The sequence below is a fragment of the Phalacrocorax aristotelis genome, chromosome 5, assembly GCF_949628215.1.
Source record: "Phalacrocorax aristotelis chromosome 5, bGulAri2.1, whole genome shotgun sequence".
Classification (NCBI taxonomy): domain Eukaryota; kingdom Metazoa; phylum Chordata; class Aves; order Suliformes; family Phalacrocoracidae; genus Phalacrocorax; species Phalacrocorax aristotelis.
In genome coordinates this window covers 25,766,255-25,787,882 of record NC_134280.1, presented here as the reverse complement: position 1 = coordinate 25,787,882, position 21,628 = coordinate 25,766,255, and positions in this window count along the sequence as shown.

Sequence of the window (21,628 nt, the reverse complement as noted above, 5' to 3'; positions counted from 1 at the left end):
GCCTTAAAAAGGACTCGGAAAAACATTCCTCACCAAACATCCACTGAAAGGACAACTCACTGTAATACACTGAGATGGGTTCAGGAAGGGAACATGGTTCTTTAGCTGGTGGGTCCTAGTTGTCCTTGACAGCAAATGAAGAGTCACATAAAGTTTACATTAATTGATTTTATTGTTAATCTGCTTGAAATTTTGTCAGCCAAAAGAAAAAAAAAAACTGAAAGGCACACAGTCGTCCCCTTTGTGTAATGTTTAGCTGTTCAAAAATGCTGTTCTTCCAGAGAGCTGATCACCAGCAAGGTGCAGAATGCTTTTACAAGTTTTACGCACACTTTCTTTAGTCCAGAGCCACACAGACTGGCCATATTTTTCATTGCTACCTCTAATGTTTATATTTCACCACTATGGGCTGCAATGTCACATTACTCTGATGCTGAGCCCACCCACACCTAACACCTCCCTTCATGATGCATTTTCTACCAACATCTAGGCTGGAGATGGCCTGTAACATAAAAAGTCTTTCTCAGTACAGGAGGATGCCAACGCAGAAGATTTCAGTGCAAAACTGCACAAAAAAGTCCTTACTATTGGCACATTTATGTATATTTCATTAGCAAAGAGAGAAAACTACAGTGTAAAGGAAATCCCTACTCAGAGGAGACTTTGGTAGTTTCCTTTGTTTCTTTTTTGGATGACAGGTGTTAGAAGTGGTGTGATCACTGGGCTAAATTCTACCTGATTACCACTTTAACTTTACTCCTCTCCATATATCGTTGTCAATAATATATCCAAATAGTCAACAGAGTAGGATGTTAGTTGTGTTCTGGAACTAAATATTATCTGCTCATAAAAGATTTCAGTGATACGGCATTGCTAACCAGAAGTGGGCAAAATGCGTCAGTCAAGTATTTATCAGAATTTTGCGTAAACAAAGAATTTTTTTAAAATTCCCCAAATGAAATAACTTTTTTTTGTCATTAGATGAAACTTCTTTCCTTTCTTGTCTTTAGAGTCAATCCTAAAAGATAGTCAAGACGCTTCTAATTGTGCAATGGTTCTGAATACCTAATACCAATTTCAGTGAGTTTGCAGTATATATCTAGATTCAAATTTGCTTGTGCTAATTGTCAAGAATTGAGGTGGTGATTATTTCATCAATAGCAAGCTTGGTTTCTGAGTGTTTGATTTGGAGGGAGCCTGTGTCACTCCTGCCTGCTGATGAAGCTGTTCCACTATGTTACCCTAGTGTCAAAACAGGTTAATGCAGTGTAGCCCATGGCCATCCTTGCTACAAGAGTAACATTTTTAAATGAAAGGTCCTGACAGAGAGAGGGGGATGAAATCCTATCATAGAAAGGAGCTTTTCTTTGCTCACTCCCATTAAGTTGCCCAGCTCATCAAGGACAGACGTTCACTGCATGCACACATCTGGCCCAGCCTCTCTTCGTGTAACATCATTCATCACGACCTGTCATGTTAGCCATGCTGCCCACATTCCCCCAGCACGCTGCAGAAAACTTTCTTCTCTCAGCACCTTACATTTCACTCCCTCGTAGGCACCCTTTGTTCATTCTAACAACAAAATGGTGCCATTCAGGAGCTGTAGCAACATAATTGGTAGTTACACAGCACACTCCTCCAGTCACTGAGAGGTCTGTGAGTGCATGGTCTCGCTAGGATTGCTGCAGTGTCATGCACTGCTCCAAAGAAAAAGTAAACTAGTATTTTCATGATGCTTTTTGTCCCTGTGATTTCAACAATGCTTTGTAAATATTTGTTCTCTCCATGTACCTGCTAGGTGAAGCCAGTCCGGAGAAGGACAAATGGAGGCAAAGTATGGCCTTGCCTTTACGTGGCAATCAGCAGTGAAACCCAAAGTTTCTTCATTTTAACCCATTGCATTCAAGTCTGACAACTTCCAAAAATGCTGATCTCCCCATCCTAGTAATTAAATATTAAACTTTTTATTTGGCGTATGTTAGCAAAAAAATATAGGGGACCTGGAATGAACTAATTAATCTGAAAACTAATGAAGTAAGGAAAATGTTGGTTATTTATTGATTGGTAGGGCAACATGCTGGGAAGTATTAAGCCTCTGTGGAATATGAGAGTAAAGAACATAATTATACTTGTATCATTGCTGCTGTATCATTGCTGTGAACCCTGGTGGCCCCACTCATTATTTCTGCTCTTTGAACATCATTTCAGATTTTTCGACTTAATACTTCAGCCCTGCCAGCAAAGTAGCCCAGTCCATTGCAGGCTCATGACCACTGAGACCAGAATCATGCAGGTGGGAGTGTCCTGCTGCCTGTAAAAAGAGAGGCTACAAGGGCAATGCCTCCCACATAGGACCTCCGAGGAGGGAGCATGGATAGGGCCGTCAGGCAGCCCATGCCATTGAGAAGCTGAGCCACTCCTCAAAGGCTGATATTTTAACTTCTATTTTTATTGCATTTTCATCTGCTGAGTACTTGTCCTAGGCCATTTATAACCAGCTTCTATCACTTATACTTAGCTCATTATGAGTGAAGTCGAGGGGAGAAGCTCTTTATTGTGTACTTTAACGCACAGTTCAATAAGTTCATGAGTAGGCAGATAGGGAAAATGTGAGGTACTCGGAGTCTCCTAATCCCTTTTACCCCATTGTGGTTCTTGGGTTTTTTTTGTTTGCTTGTTTTCTTCTATTTCCACTTTTCCCTCTTTTTCAACCTCATCTTCTCCAACTGCCCCTCAAAGCCTGCTTTTTGCCTCTTTGTCTTACCCAGCACCCTTGCCCTGCTGCTTTCTCTGCTGCCTGCTCTAGATGACTACATTAGACTGTCATTCTCCAAAACAAAAGCATGTTATTTTTTCTCTTAATTTTCTCCATCACATCCCATCTGTCTCCTCAGTCATCTCAACTCTCTTATCTTGTCAGGCTCAAAACCTTGGCACCATCATTAGGTATTTGCTTTCTTTTGCCAGTATCCATTCCACTCCTCAGTACTATAGATAACCTTTCCCTAGTACATCTGTTTTCATCTCTTTCTATACAGCTTCTCTCTATCCAAGCTATGGAGTGACTCAACTCTATGCAGGCAGCCTTTTCTTCACATGGCTTTGTTTATATTTGTTTAATATAGTCATTTAAAAGTTAGGCATGTAGACAGATAGACCAGTAGTTCTGACTAACAGATCAACCCGTCTCCCAAAGCAGAAGACCATGGCAGAAGAATATGGCCTTATTTTGGACAGTGGTAGCTGTGCTTTGTGAGAGGCAATGAAATTCCATCCAAAATCCAGGCAAGTTTCCAGGCTGTGGTTTTGACTTGCACCCTGGTTTAATAGGCAAATGGTTACTGTTTGGAGCTGTTCGGGGTGTTTTTCGTCAGCTTGTGACTGGACTTGTGACTGGAGAAGTGTCCCACAGGTACACACTGCAGCTAGGTCCTTGTGCTAGTACAGTTAGCAGTGCAGGGGAATCCAGGACCAAAAGAAAAAAACCAAGCACAAGAGTTCTGTGAGGAAACTACAGAAACATAATCACCATTTCTATTTAAGTTCTCTTTTCCCAGCACAAGAACATTAGTTTCTGTCAACAGAATTACCAACATCCCTGGCTGTTTGACTGACTGTGCGGACACCCCAATTCACTAAGCCCTTAGTTCATAACTCGGCTCTACTGTCTTATATCCACTGCGACCTCCCCTTTCTTTTTTCCAACTAACTGTTTGATTTAGGTTATTCAAGGCAAGCTTTTTCTTTCTATATCAACCTGCGACTCACCTGACTCACTCTTGGAGTTGAACAAATAGGAATTAACTCAAAAGTAATAAGCTCTTGAGGTTTACTAGCACAGTACCAGCCAGTTCTGCCAGCATTACGCTGTAGGTGAACCGAGCATCAGTTTATTCACAAACACCAAAATAACCTACATATTTCAGAAGAAAAATTATTTGGTAAAGATCTATGTTCTTTCCTCAACATTTGACATGCAACAATGACTGGATCACCATGCCCTGAATATCTTGTTGCTGGACTATGACACAGTCCACGAGGCACAACTGCTATGAAATGAGGATCCTTCCAAGACATTTTATGCTTGTCAGGTTGGCAACAGATCTGTGCTGGTGATGAGACTTGTCTGAGCTGCTAGGCATTGCAGGCCTGTTTCTGTTTACCTTGCCAGCCCATTTGCAGCCAGCTGTTCTCCAGCAGGAGACAATGTTAAAGCAAACGCACACATGGAACTTGTCCGTAATAATTAAGATCCCAAGGCAGCAAGTCCCTTAAACACGTGCTTAACTTTGTTTAATCAGGTGACTAGTCTAAAGCTTCTCCTGAAATGTCTCCTACAGTTGTCCAACCTATTAAAATCTCCTCAAGCTGATAGAAAAGTAATTATTTTGGTCTTCCATGTGTACGCCATCCAATAATGCTCCCATGGCTTCAGAGTGGGCGTTTTTCTGCAGCTGTCCCAAAATTTCTTTCATATTTTTGATTCCTCTCTCCTGTTGATTCTTTGACAGTATTTCTGCCTGCCAAATTCTCAATTTGTTGATAATTCATCTTCTCAGTCTTTGTACCTTCTGTTATTTAAAAATAGAAGATGATTCTTCATTCATGTAAATAAAACTGTTTATATATCTTATCTCTGTACCCAAAGATTCTATGGCTTGTGTGCTTTATGGGAATAAATGTGCTTAGTAAATGTGTTTGAATATTACCACCTTGGTCATTATCATCAGTATTTAGGAGACAGGCTTCCCCATATTTTCTCAGTATGCATTACAAGATTAAGAGTTGTTCATATACAGAAATGGGAGTGGATATCTGTAGGAACTAATTAGTCCTGGAGAAAATCTAGAGATTAGACAGATTATAAATCCTGATGTAATAAAATGTTTTAAGAGACATGACTTACAAAGTAGGCATAGCCAGTCATGGACTTAAACATTTTTCTGTGGGAAAACCATTGTCAGACCTTTTTGGCTCCTCTTTCTTTGAAATTCTTAATTTGGGTCTGCCAGGTGAAGTACTTCAGTAAAACAGAGTTGCCCCTGTGGAAAGAGAAGGGCTTTGGTGGGTTAAGTGGATAAGGCTTCAGGGACACAGAACATAACTGTCAGCTCTCCCCAGAGGGGTGTCACTTGTCAGGGACACCACAGGAGAGGTTTGATGCACCTGGGCAAATTTGGCCTGCCTGCAACACAGGTAGGCTCACGCTAACTTCGCTGGAGCTTTCAGGTAGCACAACCCTGAGGTCTGGGTAGTTTGCTTTTGTTTAATGCAGAGGCAAGAAAACCATCAGTTGTTTTAGCGGTGGAATTGTCTAAGAGGAAGAGGTGTAAGAGTTTGCTGCCAACCTTTTCTGGCCATTACTGCTCTGGCTGGAAGTTTATCACAAACTTGAGATAAAAAAGCAGATACAACCCTCATTCAATTTTATGCAAGTTTCTCCACCATGTTTAATCCTTATGCTGCCTGGTACAGAATATATATATTGAAAATAATGCTTCTCAGGATCCAAGTACGAAGAACTTTGTCATCACAAAGCTTGCCTCAGACAGCTGTATGTGAGCCAAAACCTCCTGCTTGGTCGTTGGCTCCCATGCAAATAGAGAAGAACTAAGCTGCTCCTTTCCCTGCCTCACAGACTCCCCAAACCTACCACGGTGGTCTGAGGAAATACCAGAGAAGGGATACCTCAGCACCTCACCGTGTGCCTTTGTGGAAAAATAACCCATGTCACCAAAAAATGGAAAAAAAAGGCTGCACAACAGTTACTGCCAAATGCCATTAACCTGCTAGCAACAAAAATCTCCACCATGGCATGACAACAGAATGTTTCTGTGTATGATGAAGCATAGTGGAGCCATCTGCTCGCAGTGTGTGGCCTGCTTCTCAGGCTGCAAGAGCGTTTGAAAAACTTGTTGCACGTTTCTGAATGTCACATCTCTACTACAGATGTTTCCATCTGCATAGTAGCGTGGTGCTCTGTATCTTACGTTCCACAGCAATTGCAGATTCATAATCTCTTTAATGGGTGATTCTAATCATGCTGGCTGTCATTTGCAACCACCATTCTTCCCCTCATGACTGGATGGTATGAGATATATTACTGTTGGTAGCTCATCACTGCAGCAACTTTCAGAGGACTTCAGTCTTCTGAAACATTGCTGTCAGAAAAAAAGAAAATCTTGTTCCAAATTCTTCCCTTGAGGGGCTGTAGCAGTGTGAGTTTCCCAAAAGACTTCATTTGTGACACCTGTACCTAGTCAAAAAGTGCTTCAAATGCAAACTCTTTACTGGCTATGGCTTTGAAGAGGAGTAAGGGCTCCCAGTCCTATCTTTCCTTGCCTTAAGACATTTTCACCAGCCTGATTTCCTTTTGTTGATCTACATAATGCAATTGATACTTTGGCAATTGCCACATCACCTGTACAAATACATACCATTGCCTACAAACCAGGGAACATTTTCCTTTGAAGTACTAAAGAGCACACAAGGAAGTAAAGATGGGTGAGAAAGATAAAGCATTTTGGAGTTTTACTGACCTTCCTGTTGAGTGTCTGGTGCGGATCTGTGTGAACACGTATGGAACAAAGCCTCATTGTCCCCAGTCCCTGTGACCCCACTCCCCTCCACTCCGGCGCTTATCTATGGCTTCTTGCTTTTAACAAAGACAAGATTTCCAAAGCAGGCTGTGAATAAAGGCATTGTACTAGCAATATGATTTAATTCAAATCATCGGGATGAGCATCTTCAAGCTTTCTGGCACTCAGATCTAAACTTTGTACTGTGGTACAGGCCAGACAGGGCTGGTCTAGAACAACAACTCTTACTTCATATTTAAATGTTGGCTTCATGTTGCAGTCAATGAGCTGAATCCAGCAGGTAGTTTTCCTACTTACTGTATTTTATCATTTTGATGATAAATACTAAACTCTATCTTGCGGCAGAGAGCAAGTCAGGAGGGGGATGTTGCATGGCACGCTGTCTCCCTGAAGAGGTGACCACATAGTTAATGATTTGGAAGAACTTTTAGACAACTCTGTGGTGGGGCCTCCCCTGTTTCAGCCACGACATAGCCTGCAGGAGGCTGTCTGGAGGATGCAGTCCTGGGATGCCTAAGGAAGAGAAGGGGGTGCTGTGGGAAGAAGCTTTCTTCTCACCCTGAGCTGGACCAAGAAATGGGCAGGGGCTGGCACACCCCTTGCCTCAGCAATGATAATTATAGCTGGTGGTGTGCTGAAAATGTACATGAGGGTTTTGGTGCCACCATGGCAAGGGGGGAAAAAAGAGATCGTTGCTAGTTGCTGTGAGGAATGTCAATTTGTCCCTCTTCACCCCCAAGACCCACACTGGGGATGGTACACACTTGTCCTGAAGACCCAGGCTGTCCCACTGCTCAGGGCACTGATCCCTTTTTCTGCTTAAAGGGAATCTCAAAGAGGAACGTGGGGGACATCTCCAGAACAGAGAGTTGAGCAACAGCTAAGAAACTGAATACTGAATTTCAATGTTGTGGAGGACATTCCCACACAAAGCCTCATTAAAATCATAAAAATCAAATTCTAGACGTTAGGAACTCTTAGCCAGCACTTTTAGACACCATGAATGCTTATTATCATGTCCACATTGTAGGGTTTTTGATAATCTATGATGTAGTGTAGATATAGTCACAGAGGCTTTACCTACCTGCATTTATCATTCTGGAAAGATCATGTCTATTAATCACAGATAAGAGCACAGCCTATTGTGTCCCTGACAATTAGAGCTCTCTGCCAGCAGAGCAGACGCAAATGCCAAGATGAACAAAATCTAAGATCTCTTTACAGGGTTTGGGTTTGTTTGTTTTTTTTCCAGAAAACCTTGTACATGCTATAAGTAGGGTTTTGAATTTTTGTAGTACTCCGCAAGTGAATCTTAAGCACCTCTAAATACCTATGCCCAGCTCAGGGAAGGGAAGGCAAAGACCTGTTTCTAGCCACCACAAAAATATGTTGCAGCTTTAAATAGGGTTGGAGGGCTGTCTTGCCTTTGGTAACTGTGCTAGAGACAACTCACAAAATATGGGTTTGCATACGCAGGAGCTGACCTGACGCCCTGGCACTGAGCACACACAGGTTCCATGCTTTCAGAGGTGAGGGCAATGACATGGAGCCAGGCAAGAAACCTTGTTCTGGGCCATAAGACTTTTCAAAATTTGTAACAGTTAGCTGCTCTGAGCTGGATACGGCCAAGTCACTTAAAAAAAAAAAAGGAAAAAAAAAAGAAAAAAAAGCTAAAACCTTTGCAAAATGTGAGTGAAAAAGAGAAACTATAGCAAAAAAGCAAAGGGAACAAATAAATGGATAAACAGATCATAGATGTGATCAGGGGTTCTGCAGGTCATGCTATGAACTGTCTGCGTGGACTGGGAACAGCAGACACTTCCACGCAGGTCTCACGTGTTTTAAGTATGTGACCCTTCTGCTAGGCAGGGCTGAGCCTGCCTATTCTCTTTTATCCCTGTTTTTAACCACAAAACGAAGCTAAGAAAACTTCCCTGACAAAGGAGATATTGAAACTTTCCCTTGAAAATGTCTCATTTTGATAAATAAGCATGAACAAATTATCTAATCAGAAAGTTCCCAGCCATTGGAAACAACCTACCCATTTATGTCTGTGCATGATCAAACCTTTCAGCATTTGGTTATGGATTTTACAATTTAAACTTCACTTTGCCTAGACAAATAATAATACAAAATAGATTTTTGAATATTTTTGTCAGAATAAAGCATGTTATCTATCTCTTACTTAAGGTTGCCATAGGAAAGCGTCTGAACTTCTTCACCGGGCTTTGCTACCTTCCCAGGTATTAAGCAAATTTTTAAAATACTTTGAACTTGCATAAAGAACAGAATTTTTCTCAAGTTCTTTGTATTTATTACTTCTGCGGGACACTTACTTTCTTGAGAGCAGATCTCTCTAGTCTTCATCTTTGAAGCATCTTGTAGGTAAGACTGTAAAGCATTGATGCAGGGACTATGAAAACTGCCCTGGGTTTGCATGGCTCCGAGTACAAGGGGGTCCAGGTCACGACTGCCCTTTCAGGGCTGGAGCAGCTGCTGGCATGTGCCAGGAGCTGGCACCTGGGAACCCTGACAAGGCAGCTTTGGAGTACTCAGGGCTGCCGTCAGAGCTGTGCCCTTCAGCTTCTCTTTCGTGGGAAGACAAGGGTAAAGGAGAAGCTGGGGGAAGAAGACCTGAGCACAGCTGGGTCTTACCTGCAGGAGGCTCAGCGACTGCTGGAGCAGGCACTCCCACTGCTGGGTGCACATTCCAGAGACACTCCTGGGTCTCCTCTTTCAGATATGGCATAAGGGGCTGCTTCAGTGCAAATAATAATTTATGACCGCAGCACATGGTTACATCTAGAAGAATAACATGTTCATAATAATTAATAAATGCTTTCAGAGTGCTTCAGTGGCCATAAACGGCTCTTTAAATTGTTTCTTAATTTCCCCAAAGAAGTTACCTGCTGTACGAGAAACCCAAAGCGGTGTTTTCAAGCCCTACCAAGATATACAGTTCTGCAAACAAGAAAAAAATTGCTCCAGAAATGTTTTTCCTATGAACTGACTTGTAACTTATTTCTGCCAGTGTTCTGAACTCCGAGTAAGCTTGCTGCTGGAAGACTAGAGACAGAGAGCACATTTTGAGACTATTTGTTTTTTGGAGTTTTACAGGTTTGAAGAGAAACAACATTTACTCTTGGTTGCCCTATATTTCCCCTATATTTATTTTCAAATCAGCTGGGTTTTCTGCAGAAAACAGAACTTTCCTTTTCTTTCCCTTTTATAGAAGGGCTTATTTATATTTTAATTCAGGAAGGTTGCCATTTGGAAAGAGTGGAAGTTCTAGGAGCAAGGTTGCAGTGTATGTGATTGGGGCAGTTGTGTATATTCTAGTACTGGGACAGGAACCAGAAGTATGAGCACTGGCTTGCTTTGGAATAGAGGAGCCATTGATGTTCTGCGTCCTGACACAAGCTCTTCCGAAAAGCATTATCCTTGTGCATCCTGCTTTCCCAGTCATAAAGCCACCCTCTGCTCCTTCACCTGTTTCTGCTGCAACGTACCTTTGGAGTGAATTCACTGGTCAGTGCAGTGGCATGAAGGAGGAATTGAGCTCCATGGCCCTCATTACTTGGGAGAGGGACAAGCTCTAGTGAGAGAGACCCCATGTCAGGCAGGGAAAGCTCCCCCTGGAGCCAGTGCTGCTGACGAAGGAGCAAGGCACTATGGCAGGAGGAACAGAGATAGGAAGGGTGCACCATGAAGGGAAGAGGAAGATGGAGCTGAACTCTCAGGAGGATCTGACCTTCCAGGTTAAATGATCCTTTCCCTTACTTATGTTAGATAATCCATCTCACCTGAACATCTTAGATCTGCACACTTCTTCTCTGTCAGGAAGGATGTGAAGAACTCAAGAGAGCTGTCTTACGACCTCTCTATGTAGTGGGCATTTCTCATCAGGAAAGCCTTCCTCCCAGAAAGTATTTCTCAGAAAAGAAGTATTCCTGATGGGGAGAGCTTGCTTGCAGAAGAACAGACTCTAATAGGAGAAATAGTGTCTAGCTTGTGATTCATATTGTGCATTTGCTTTTTACCACTAACAGTCACAGCTTGGAAATCTTCAATTTCTAGTCAGTTCTTTGAAATTAAACAAACACCCAGCCACTACTTTTGACTGGGGACTGTTAGCATTACTTTTAAACCAGTTTATGAAGGCAAGCGTTTTGTTCTGAGGATGACCAAATTAATCCTGACTATGACATTATAGATGAGAGCTGAAATCAGTACAGATATATTTAATTAAAATGGTTGAAGCAGCTTTATTACAGCAAAATAGGCATTATTTTCTTTCCATAAAGGTTAACAGTTTGCTCTGCACTTTTACTTTATCCTTGTAGATCAGATTTTATCTGACCAATGAAACCCTGTCATCCCATCAACAGATCCTGACCAGGCATGACACCCCATCAGGACTCTTAAGAAGCTTCTGATAATAAAGGAGAATCATGAACATTATGGGTGTTGTAAGATAGGTAGCATAAGATGGGTCATTTTAAACTGTTGGTTTTGGGGTGAAATTTCTCACTTCTGAATATTCAGAAAAAATAAAAGGCAAACTGACAAGCTGATGGTAACTGAAGCTTAGGGGACATTTACAAGTTCTAGTCCTCTTAAATTTTTTTGTTTTAGAGAAATTTACCTTTAAATAAATAACACAGTCAATTGAGCCCTAAATAATCCAATGCCTTGGAAATGTCCTTGGAAAGAGAAGGATTTCTCTATATCTGAGAAATGCTTTCAGAAATGTCAAGAGTAATAATGAAATCTGTGGAAAAGGCAAATAAATCAAAATTGTGGGAAGTCATCGAATGTGGGTCCACAGGTGCCTTCTGGGACTGGGAGTGTTTGGGGTATTGGCAACAAAGCACAGCTCTCCATTGCTGAGATGAATTGATGTCACCTCAGCAGAGGCTGAAACTCGTTAGCATCTCATGTCTGTTAGGTGGCCTGTGTGAAGTGAGTTGTCAGTGTTGATGCAGTTTTTAGTTAATAAGTGGTTATCACATGCATGGCATCCTTCATTGTTTTACACTGGAATTGAGGAACTGTTGTGGCTAAAGCTGAGTCACATTGTGGGGGCAGAAAAGGGGAAGTCAGATGCAGTCTGTGGCTAATCAAAAGGCATTTGAAACTCTTCTACAGATAAAGCAGATTTGTGCCTGAAACAGTACATTAACATTTTTACTAAAATATTCTTTCACTGTCATTGTGTTCAGGGACATGTTCACTTGCAGGTGTGCAACTAAAAATGTCTGAAAATTCAGCAATAAAATATCTAGAAACTGCTTCAACACTGACAGCTCACTTCACACAGGCCTCCTAGGAGGCATCAGATGCTAATGAACTTCAGCCCTTGCTGAGGTGCTGTAGTAGAGTAGGTCACTGTGTTGAATGAATAGAATCTACCTAAAAACATTGATGATACATGGTTAAGGAACATATGGGGAACCAACAAATAATTTGCATCCTGAAATATGAAACTTTCTTTTATCATCCCACGGACCTGCTTTTAAACTGCAACGCTGGACAGAGATGGAACTAGCCATGCCTCAGTATTGACCCAATACAGTCAGCACCCAAAGCTAAAAGCATCACACTAACACAGTGCCTTTGCTTGCACTTAACCCAGAGTGACATTGTTGTGGTAAATTACTTGTATGAGCAGATCTAAGGTGCTGGGTGTAATGGAGACACCTTAAAAGGACGTAGTTAGGAAGTCTGTTATGCATCCATGATGCTGACAATGTTCAGAATCAGTAAGTGCCGTGAAGACCTTGTGCCATGGAAATAAAGGGAAGACAGTCAGTTCGAAGCAACTCATTTGTGTCTAAGTTGTTGTATCCCTTGCTGCATGATGCAGGCACAGGAATAAGTTGCTAGGTAGCCAGTGATATCAGCTACATTTTTGTTGAATAAATAAGCATCTAGAAACCCTCTGGGACTCCACCACACTGCTCCCTATGAGTTCTTCCTCTTCCTACACTTCTCCCAAATTTTACTGGATCAAAAGTGTCATCTCATACAGCTGGACTTTCTCTTCCTTTCTGAAAAATAGCAGGGAAGAAGGAGCAGAGGATTAGAAAAGTCTCAGTCTTGTTTTGATGTCAGTAAGAGCTTCACATACATTAAAACAGCAGTTCCAAGCTTAGAAAGGACTCTCTATGATACTGTTTTTATAAATACCGTTTGTAAATGTTATGTAAGCTGAGCTGATCTGCAATACCTAAACTTTTCATTGCTTTTCATGGCAGAGGAAAGAAGATATTATAAATATGTAAAATAAGGCACTAGTACATTAACATAAATAACTCTAATAAATTGTAAAGCTTTGTAGAAAACAGAAAACTGCTAATGGAATAATGCACATTTGTTGATTCTTGGAGCAGACACTGGCCATACATCATGCACTAAAGCAAGTGCTAAGAGCACCAGCACGTAACAGCATTATTTAAACTTCTTTTATGGCAGAGATTAAATAGTCATCAAAGCAGCCCATACTGAGACTGCTGATTTGTTCCAACAGCCACTGATTCCCTTTTCTACTTTTTGTTTGCATATAAGAGAATATCACAAGAACTTCAGTGTTTGGGGTTCTCATTAATATTTACATCCTTAAAATAATACCTTCATGGCAGTTGACCACCAGATTATCAATAATGAAAACTGCCCTTCCAAAAGGACCAGCCCAGAGGTCAAAAGCACAAGATTCAGTAATTCCCTTCTTTAACCCTACCTCACTCAAGCTTGCCAGACAACCTACAGAAAGGATTATCAGGTGGTCTCTCACTCCATTTCTTTTCTGCTTGGACCAACAGAGGCATCAACAAAATATATGCATGGCATGCACATGCAGCCCACAAGAACTGGACCAAATCCATCAACTCATTGCATGTGGAGCACTAAATACAGTGACAAGATAAATGGCCGTTACTTTTGGTCACTCTAGTCTGGCACGGATTTGAATGAAGGAGTAAAGAATATAGGCGAAGGCACACGGTGGCCAAAGCTCCTGCAGAAGGGGTTATTGCTCATCTTTCCAAAAAATGTGGATTTGTATATAAAGCCCTCAAGTCAGGAGGGTCAAGCATTTTCCCCTGCATGTTTCTGCACCCCGTGGGGTTACTCACAGTCTTAAACCTAAGCCCCTTGCTGAAATGGAGGTCAAAAGGTGTAACCCACACAAGCCTTCCTCCATTCGGTGGGAGGTAGGAAAACAAGGAAACAAAGGTAACCCGCTCTTCTGAGAAGGAAACCTATTAAATTACATATATTCAGACAGGGCATGTGGAAAGTCAAGCACTGTAGCTGTACTCTGGTATATTCTGTAGCTTTGTAAATTTGGCCCATCCTTTCTCATTAAGGACTGAAAATGCTTTGGAGCCAAGTTAAAGGGATGAATTGCAGATTGAAAATCCTTGGGTTGTTGATGCTCTTTATGCCAGATAAAACAAATAATAGAGCTTGATGGAATGGAAATCTCCATATTCTGCCATACATTGACTTTGTTTATGGTTCAGTTAACATGAATTTTTTTCCCCTTTGGCACTAAATGGACTTTTAAACTGAAAGTGAATTTTGATATTAAAAAAGCTCTGGCTGTAAAAATGGACAAATTAACAAGAATGAGCACTTTCACACAGGAAAAAATGATTCATTAACTGCTCCTTTGCCATTGTAGAAGAGCCCATTTTTGGCTTGTCCTCTGAGAGTCCAAGGATGCTTATAATACAAGCAACGTTTAGAAAAACTTCATTACACAGAGAAAATTCCAGGCTTCAATTTTTCTTCTTGAGAGAGTTCAGTAGTTGCTTTATTCTCCGTGTGTGTGTGTGTGTGTTTATACACAAAATTAGGTTCTAGCAAACGGAAAGTGCATTTATGCAAAAAGCAATTCATCAACCACTTCTGTGCTCAGAATTCACTGAGGTAATTTAGATACTCTAATGGCAAGGTAGTTTAGGCAAGGTATGCAATAAATGTTTCCCCAACCCCTCCAAATAGTTAGAGTAATGGAAAATGTGCGCACTAAATGAATCTTTTCAGTAAAGTAATTCTTGTTTTAATTATTTATCAGTTAGAAAATATGAAATATAATGACATAGCAAACTTCTCTGGAACCTCTTTTCATGTTGTGGGAGCACTCTCGCATTAGCCAGAGTTTTATGCTGGCTATAACTAAAAGGCTAACATAATGCAGCGTGCAGCACTAATCTGTTTCTCATAACATTAAATGTGCAGCAAGCAACTACTGCTGTGAGGACACCTCATAGGTGCATCTATTATTTGCAATATTTTCACCATGGCCTTGACCTTAGTGATGTCAGGCATATATTACATCTCCACTATAATTTACTATTGATATCATGGATTAAATTTGTTGTTTCAGCTAATGCAACAGAGCAAGCAAGGTAGATCGTGAAACGAAGCCAGCTGCTGAAATACGAGGGTTGTCAAGTATAAATTTACAAAAGATATTCAGACTGAGCACAGAAGACAAAAATAAATGGACAGAGAAGCTGTTTTTGACAGACTGCAAAGGGCTAGAGACTTAAACTTGAGCATTGTAAATCCAAATGTCACAAAACACTGCTACAGAATGTGAGACATGTCTATTTCTCAGGAATATAAATGGTGATATGAAACCAAACTTTCAAGATGCTGTGCATTTTTGAAAAGTCTATCACTATCTCCTGATAAGAAATTTAGTAATCTTTTCCTCTTAGCTTTAAAAGCAGGGAAATTCGTCATTTAAATTCAGTGACCAATATAATAACTGTATTTGGGGCAGGTAGATTATAAAAATAGCAAAAAGGAAGCTTTGTATAGTTTTCTGGGATTCTAGAAAAATATGTTAAACTGATTGATATGTTCTCTTGGTGAAATTTAGCCAGTTACATCTAATTAATTCTTATTTGGGTATTCATATAGATAGATGGTATTTTTCAGCTAAGTCATGTGTCCGTGGAAGAACACCACTATATAAAAATAAAATACTTTAGCATTTCATATATGTTATGTTATTCACATAACTCAGGATGGGTTCTCTTGCCAAGGATTTACTGCAGTTTCTAGAATGACGTACTACCTCAGCACCTGCAGACAGAACTCAATAAAGCGAGACATCCGTGGAGCGAGGTGGGCAGCAGTGCTCGTGTGTGCCCGCTGCTGAGGCCAGGGAGCATCCTGCAGTTGCTTCAGCTTCCAAATTCTCAAACTGTGAAGTGACTAACTAAGGCTGAAAAAAGATGCACAGTATGCTGGCTGAAGCCTCCACCTTGGAGATTTTCAGCTCCTTGTTTGACTCAGCAACAAGCATGCGCTTTCTTATTTCTTTACAGCTTGAGGGAATAAATCTGACTTGAGGAAATTGAACTCTGACTCCATGACCAAAATACGTTGTCAGCACAGATTTAAGAGGAACATGTCATAGTCACAGGACTACCAATGAAGTAACTGTGGCTTCTACCAAAATATAAATAGAGGGCACCGTTTGGGATAAATGCAGAGACAGGAACTATAACTTTCTGTACGATATTTGGAATACCTCCAAAACAACTGCATTTTGCAGAATCCTTTCCTCCAGTGCAAATCTAGTTGTGGGCTGACTGATGGGATGGCTACATCTAGCAATCGAAGAGCAGAGGATGTGAGATAATGGCTAAGAAGAGCAGGCTTTGTTTTGAAGGGGCTCATGGTTTTTGTTGGGCTTTTTTGCTACTCAAAAGTCCTAATTTTAAATAAAAATTGGATGGGTTAAAGCAAGGTTTTGACACATGACTAAAAGCAGTGTTAAGACGAATGATCTTTAGCTTTTTCCTATTGTGTCAAAGATGCTGTGGGAGATGATCAATGTAGGCCAGACCCAGAGAGATTCCACGCACCACTGACTGCAAACACCTCTCTGGAGCAGCTCAGATACACTGTGCTGCAAGAGGTAAGAGCAACAGCATGCCACATGAGCTTAGCATTAATTTTGATTCATTTTGCAGATCAAGCATGAAATACCTTTTGTAGTGCTCTCTGGCGCTAAACGATTTACACCAGTTTAGAATTTTCCAATCTTAGCATCAATTATTTGTGACAATTTCAGATAGCTATCTAATTTTGGCAATGCAGTATTCATATCTAGCGCTTCATTCAGCCTATATATTGATTTCCTCTAAGCTCTGCTTTTCTGGGAAAATCTTTTGCACTGATACACCTGGCCAGCAGATGTGCCTCAGCTATTATATGTGATGCAATTAATCTGGAAGGCTGGCGTCACAGGACTTTCCATGATGCTGTGGCAGCATTATTGTGATTCATTAGTGTCACTTCCTCAGCAAGTTGTAATTGGCAGTGCTATATTGTTTCTGTAAAAAACCAGCCACGGCGGTGGTAGGAAAAAGAATGGCATATTTTCTTTTCCAAGGAAAACAAAGGTTATCCTTGTTTACACATCTAGCGTAAATGTAAAATGAACAAGCTCCATCCTTAATTTACCTCTTCTACCTCACTGCAAAGCCTAGGTGTTAGAGGACGGCGTTGAGATGCATTCACCAGACAAAAAGTGTTTCCTATTATTAATGGCTGGAGCAGCCCTCTGTGTAATCAAAGGGCACAGCTGCGGTGATATACGGCCAGTGACAAACGGAGAGATCTTTCCTTCTCACTGCTACAAGCTTACCAGCTTGCAGCCAGCAACTTCCAACGCTGTATATCTGCAAGATAAATAGCACAAGATATGAATATACGCAGTGCTTACAGTCTTGAAAAGGATTGTTATATCCCCCACATACAATCATTCTAATATGACTTGAGTGCATTTTTCACAATTTCAGAGCTATTCTTGCTGTTTGTAAATAGATACAGTTTCTGAGCAGAGATTTAAAACCCTCTAACAGCGCTGCTTCCCGAGGTCTGGTTTGGGAGCGGGTGCTGTACAGCTGATGGTGTCAGCAGAGCAGCTTTAGTGAGATTCATAGCTCTCTCTCGCAGTGACAAGCAGCACTGAACTTTTCCGTGAAAGGAATCAGCGAAAGAATATACAAGAAATCATTTTTATTTCTCTTATTCACCTATGCCAAAGCAATCTAAGGGAAGAACTCATTTTCTTTAATACGTGTGTATTTAAGAAAAAGCCACGTTAGCCATTTCATTTTACAAAGCCAAATATTCTGTGTGGTACCAGTTCCTTAAGCTAAGGATGTATCTGAACTGAGACAAAACTTTAAAGCTAAATAGGGAGCAATTGCCAGTGAAAAGCAAGGCAAACAAAGGTCCTTGGTTAATAAAGAATGATGTGCCCTTTTGCCTGGTTTGACTTTGTTGCTGCTGGCATAAGTGGGTCCAGATTTCCACAAACACAAAACTAAAGCATCAGTGGGCAAGGCCAGCCCTTCCATGGGCTAGTGGCAAAGAGGTGTCCCCACGCACATGCAGGCACACGCAGGCACACGCAGGCACACGCAGGCACACAGGCACACGCACATGTGGAGGAAGTCAGTGACGCTCTGTGACCTTTCCATGAACTTTCTAGGAGATGCAAAGATCAGTCAGGAAGGCAAAGGTCAGCATTCATTCTGGTCACAAACAAAAATCAGATTTAGCCAGTCACTGGAAGAGTGTTTCTCAGCCCTTGGATTATCTGAACGAAATACTAATAAATACAGTTGGCACAGTGAAAAATTGACTCAGTGTTTACTGTCTCAGCATGGCTCAGTTTTGCTGCACTCCTTCGGCAACTTGTTAGAAGTTACGTTCATTTTTCCCCTGTAATATATCTGTGCAGGAGAAAGATGGAGTTAAATAATATGAAGGGAGTGGCACAATGTGAGAAGAACCTGGGAATTTGGAGTGAGCAGTGCCACTGCTTGTGTTGTGAGATGTGAAAGTACAAGCCAAAGAAAGGAAATTATGTGTTGATTGCCTATGAAGAAAAACACTGAGGTAAAAGCAAGGCAACAGTAAACGAAGTCTGCAACTTCAGTTCTAATTGACTTCTCCAGCCTCTCGCACAGTACTTGGTATCAGATTATACCACAGTGGTATCTTTGTTTAAATCAGGGGAAAAAAAAAACTACCCCAGAATGAAGTGTACAAGTAACATAATCCTACTTTCAGCAAGTCAGAAGTGAAAACAAATGTGGTGATTTTGCTTCTGCTGTAGCCTGAGGTGGACATTTGCCCAAGTGACAGCATACGAGATACATTTTAGCACAAAACTCCCATTGACTTCAACGGGGCCCTGATCTAACCCAGACACAGCAAATGCTGTATCCTAGAAGAAGCACTAACCCCTACCATATGAGCGTCTTTACCACAGCAGGCTGGGAGGATCTTGTTTTAAGAAATTAATTATTAGGAACATTATTTTGTTTCCCCTAGCCTTTGCTTTTCTCACTGGCACAGCCCAATAAACTAACGCAAACAATTAAGTTCCACTTAGGGAAAATGATGAGAGAAGCTCAAGAAGGATTAGGGAGATGTGAAATTCTGGTTACAGATTGGAAAGGATACCTTTAGCTTATAATAGTGTACTTTAATAATGGCAGGTGGCTCATCAATACATTTTTATTTAACATATTATGGAATTTCTCAATATAGCCTTCAACTCGGAAAGTGTTCCAAGTAAAACAAAGTAAAAGGAAAAAACTTAAAATATTTTGCCCATGCATGATTATTGGTGACTTCAATTATTTCTCACACTTATTCTTTTTTAGAGTCATCTGGATTATTTTGACCACTTTCCCATGTCTTTTAGCTCCTGAAACAAATGCTCTTTCACCAGTAATTGCTCGCTCTGGGGCTAGTTTTACTGTGCTTTCTTTTGTTAAAAAAAAAAATAAAAAAGGTTGGGTCCATTCTCCAGCTTTTGCACTAGAATATGAGTGAAAATGTTTCAGCAAGACCCAAAAGCTGCAGCTTTGGGGCGCTTCCTGCCCAGTCATTGAGAACTGAAGTGCTTTTCAAAACAGCGAGGAGGTGTCAGGAGGACTGAGGCTGCTTTGTGCCTGCCCGAGCAGTGGGAAGGCAGCTCCTCGTGGCCGGGAGCTGGTGTGTCCAGACTGCCGTCTGGACCAGAGTTGAGCTGAAGCTTCCAGCTTCTCCATGAAGGAGTCTGGGTATTATGGCCTGGATGGTAATTCTAGATGAGACTTGGGCTGGGCTGGGGAAGCAAGGCATATATTAGACAAGTTCAAGGCAGGCAGTATTTAATATACAAGACACAGGCAGGGCTTACAGCCAGGGCTACTATTCTGTCTCCTTTGCACAGCAGAATAATGGGAAATCCGATCTTTTAATCTTTCTGCAAATATTTTAACTCCTTTTAAAGTCCTTCTAATGATAGCATTTACTTTATACTCCCACCAGCACCTCTGTGTGTGGGAGTGCTCATAGATCCTGAAGTGGCTGTGGAGCCTCTTGTCCCATCAGCCAGCAGAGAAATATTACCCAACAGCAAATAAACAGCACTGGCCAACTTTTACTCAGGGGTATGAAAGCATCTTGCCAGGGAACACTCTGATCTACATACACTGACTTTTCGAAAAGCTGGAAGAGTCTGCGAGGACTGTAGAAGAAGCTAAGGTCATGCAAATGTTTTAAAATGGTAAACGTGATGACTAATAGTCACTCAGCCTATTCAGCTGAAAAGAGCTGTCGTCCCAGTCTTGGAAGCTTAACGTTGGAGACAATCAGTAAATAATTAAATGACACAGCAGAACATTCGTCTCGGCACATTTTCAGGGAAGTTAAGTCTTGTCAAACAAGTGTGATCTTAGGCTTTTTGATGAAACTCCAACAAAGCAACATACTCACATTAAATGGCCTAAACCAAAGAAACATTATATTGAGTAACTGGGAACTGAAAGCCACCATCCTCTGCTGAGGCCCCACAGGCACTGGCCCTTTTTCCGCTCCTATTCCTAGCTGAGGATAACAGCAAGGCAGGGGCAGGGACACACCACCCAGACAAGAGCAGGTCTAGCAATAGTAACCATGGTCAGCCAAAAGTCCATGCACCTCAGACAAATCCATAGGCCCCAGGGCAGGTCTGAGGTCAAGCTGGGAAGTCAGCTCAGCAAGGCTAGATCAGGCTCAGCACAGTACAAGGCTGGCACAGGCACACCTAAAACGTAACTTGGCCAAGGACCAAGGGCAAAAGCCTGAGCTTAAATGCAGCTTCCAGGCCAGTGGACAAAAGCCCCACACGAGGCTTTGTCCAACTCTTCCTTACGCAGCTCTTTCTCGCATGGTTCTCTCTCACAGCATAGCTGCTTTCATGGGAGCTCAATCCAGGGTTACACAATTGCACCATGTTAGAGCAGCCATGGAGTGGAGTAACCAAAGCCATGGCAGGGCTGAGGGGGGAAGAGCTTGCAGAGTGACTCAGGGCCTCAGCATGGATTTGGGAATAATGGTAGCTAAACAAAGGAACACAGATTTTCAGTACAATATACAGAGGAGGAGGTGAAGACGAGAAGATACACAGCATTAACTAGATTTCAGAAGGTGCTATTATACCTGCATATAACATTACTGAAAATGCTTGTGGAAATATTGGGTCAGTCCTTGAAGTATATTATGAAACTATAAAAAGGTTGGGATGAAGAGTTCAAAGCAAAAAAGAGTAGGAAAACCTCTTAATCTGTTAAGGTTATCCAAGAAGGAGTTAAAAAGTGACTTAATCAAAGTCTGCAGGTATCTACATAAGGAAGAGATTTCTGATAACAAATAGCTATTTAGCCTTAACAGAAAAAGGCACAATAAGATCCAATGGTTGGAAGCTGCTGTACTTTCTCTAGCATGGGCCATTAATCATCGGAACAACCTACCGCAGGATGTGGTAGATCATTTGAAGTCTTTAAATCAAGACTGCACCTTTACAAAAGAAATTCCCTCTCTCAAATAGAAAACCCCCATCTGATGCAGAAACTGCTGTTTGGGGTTTACACCCTGAATGGCTCAAGGATTGAGGTGAAAGTCCTTAGAATCTATTAAATTAAACAGCTCAGTAGGAAAACTAGTAAAGACTAATAAGT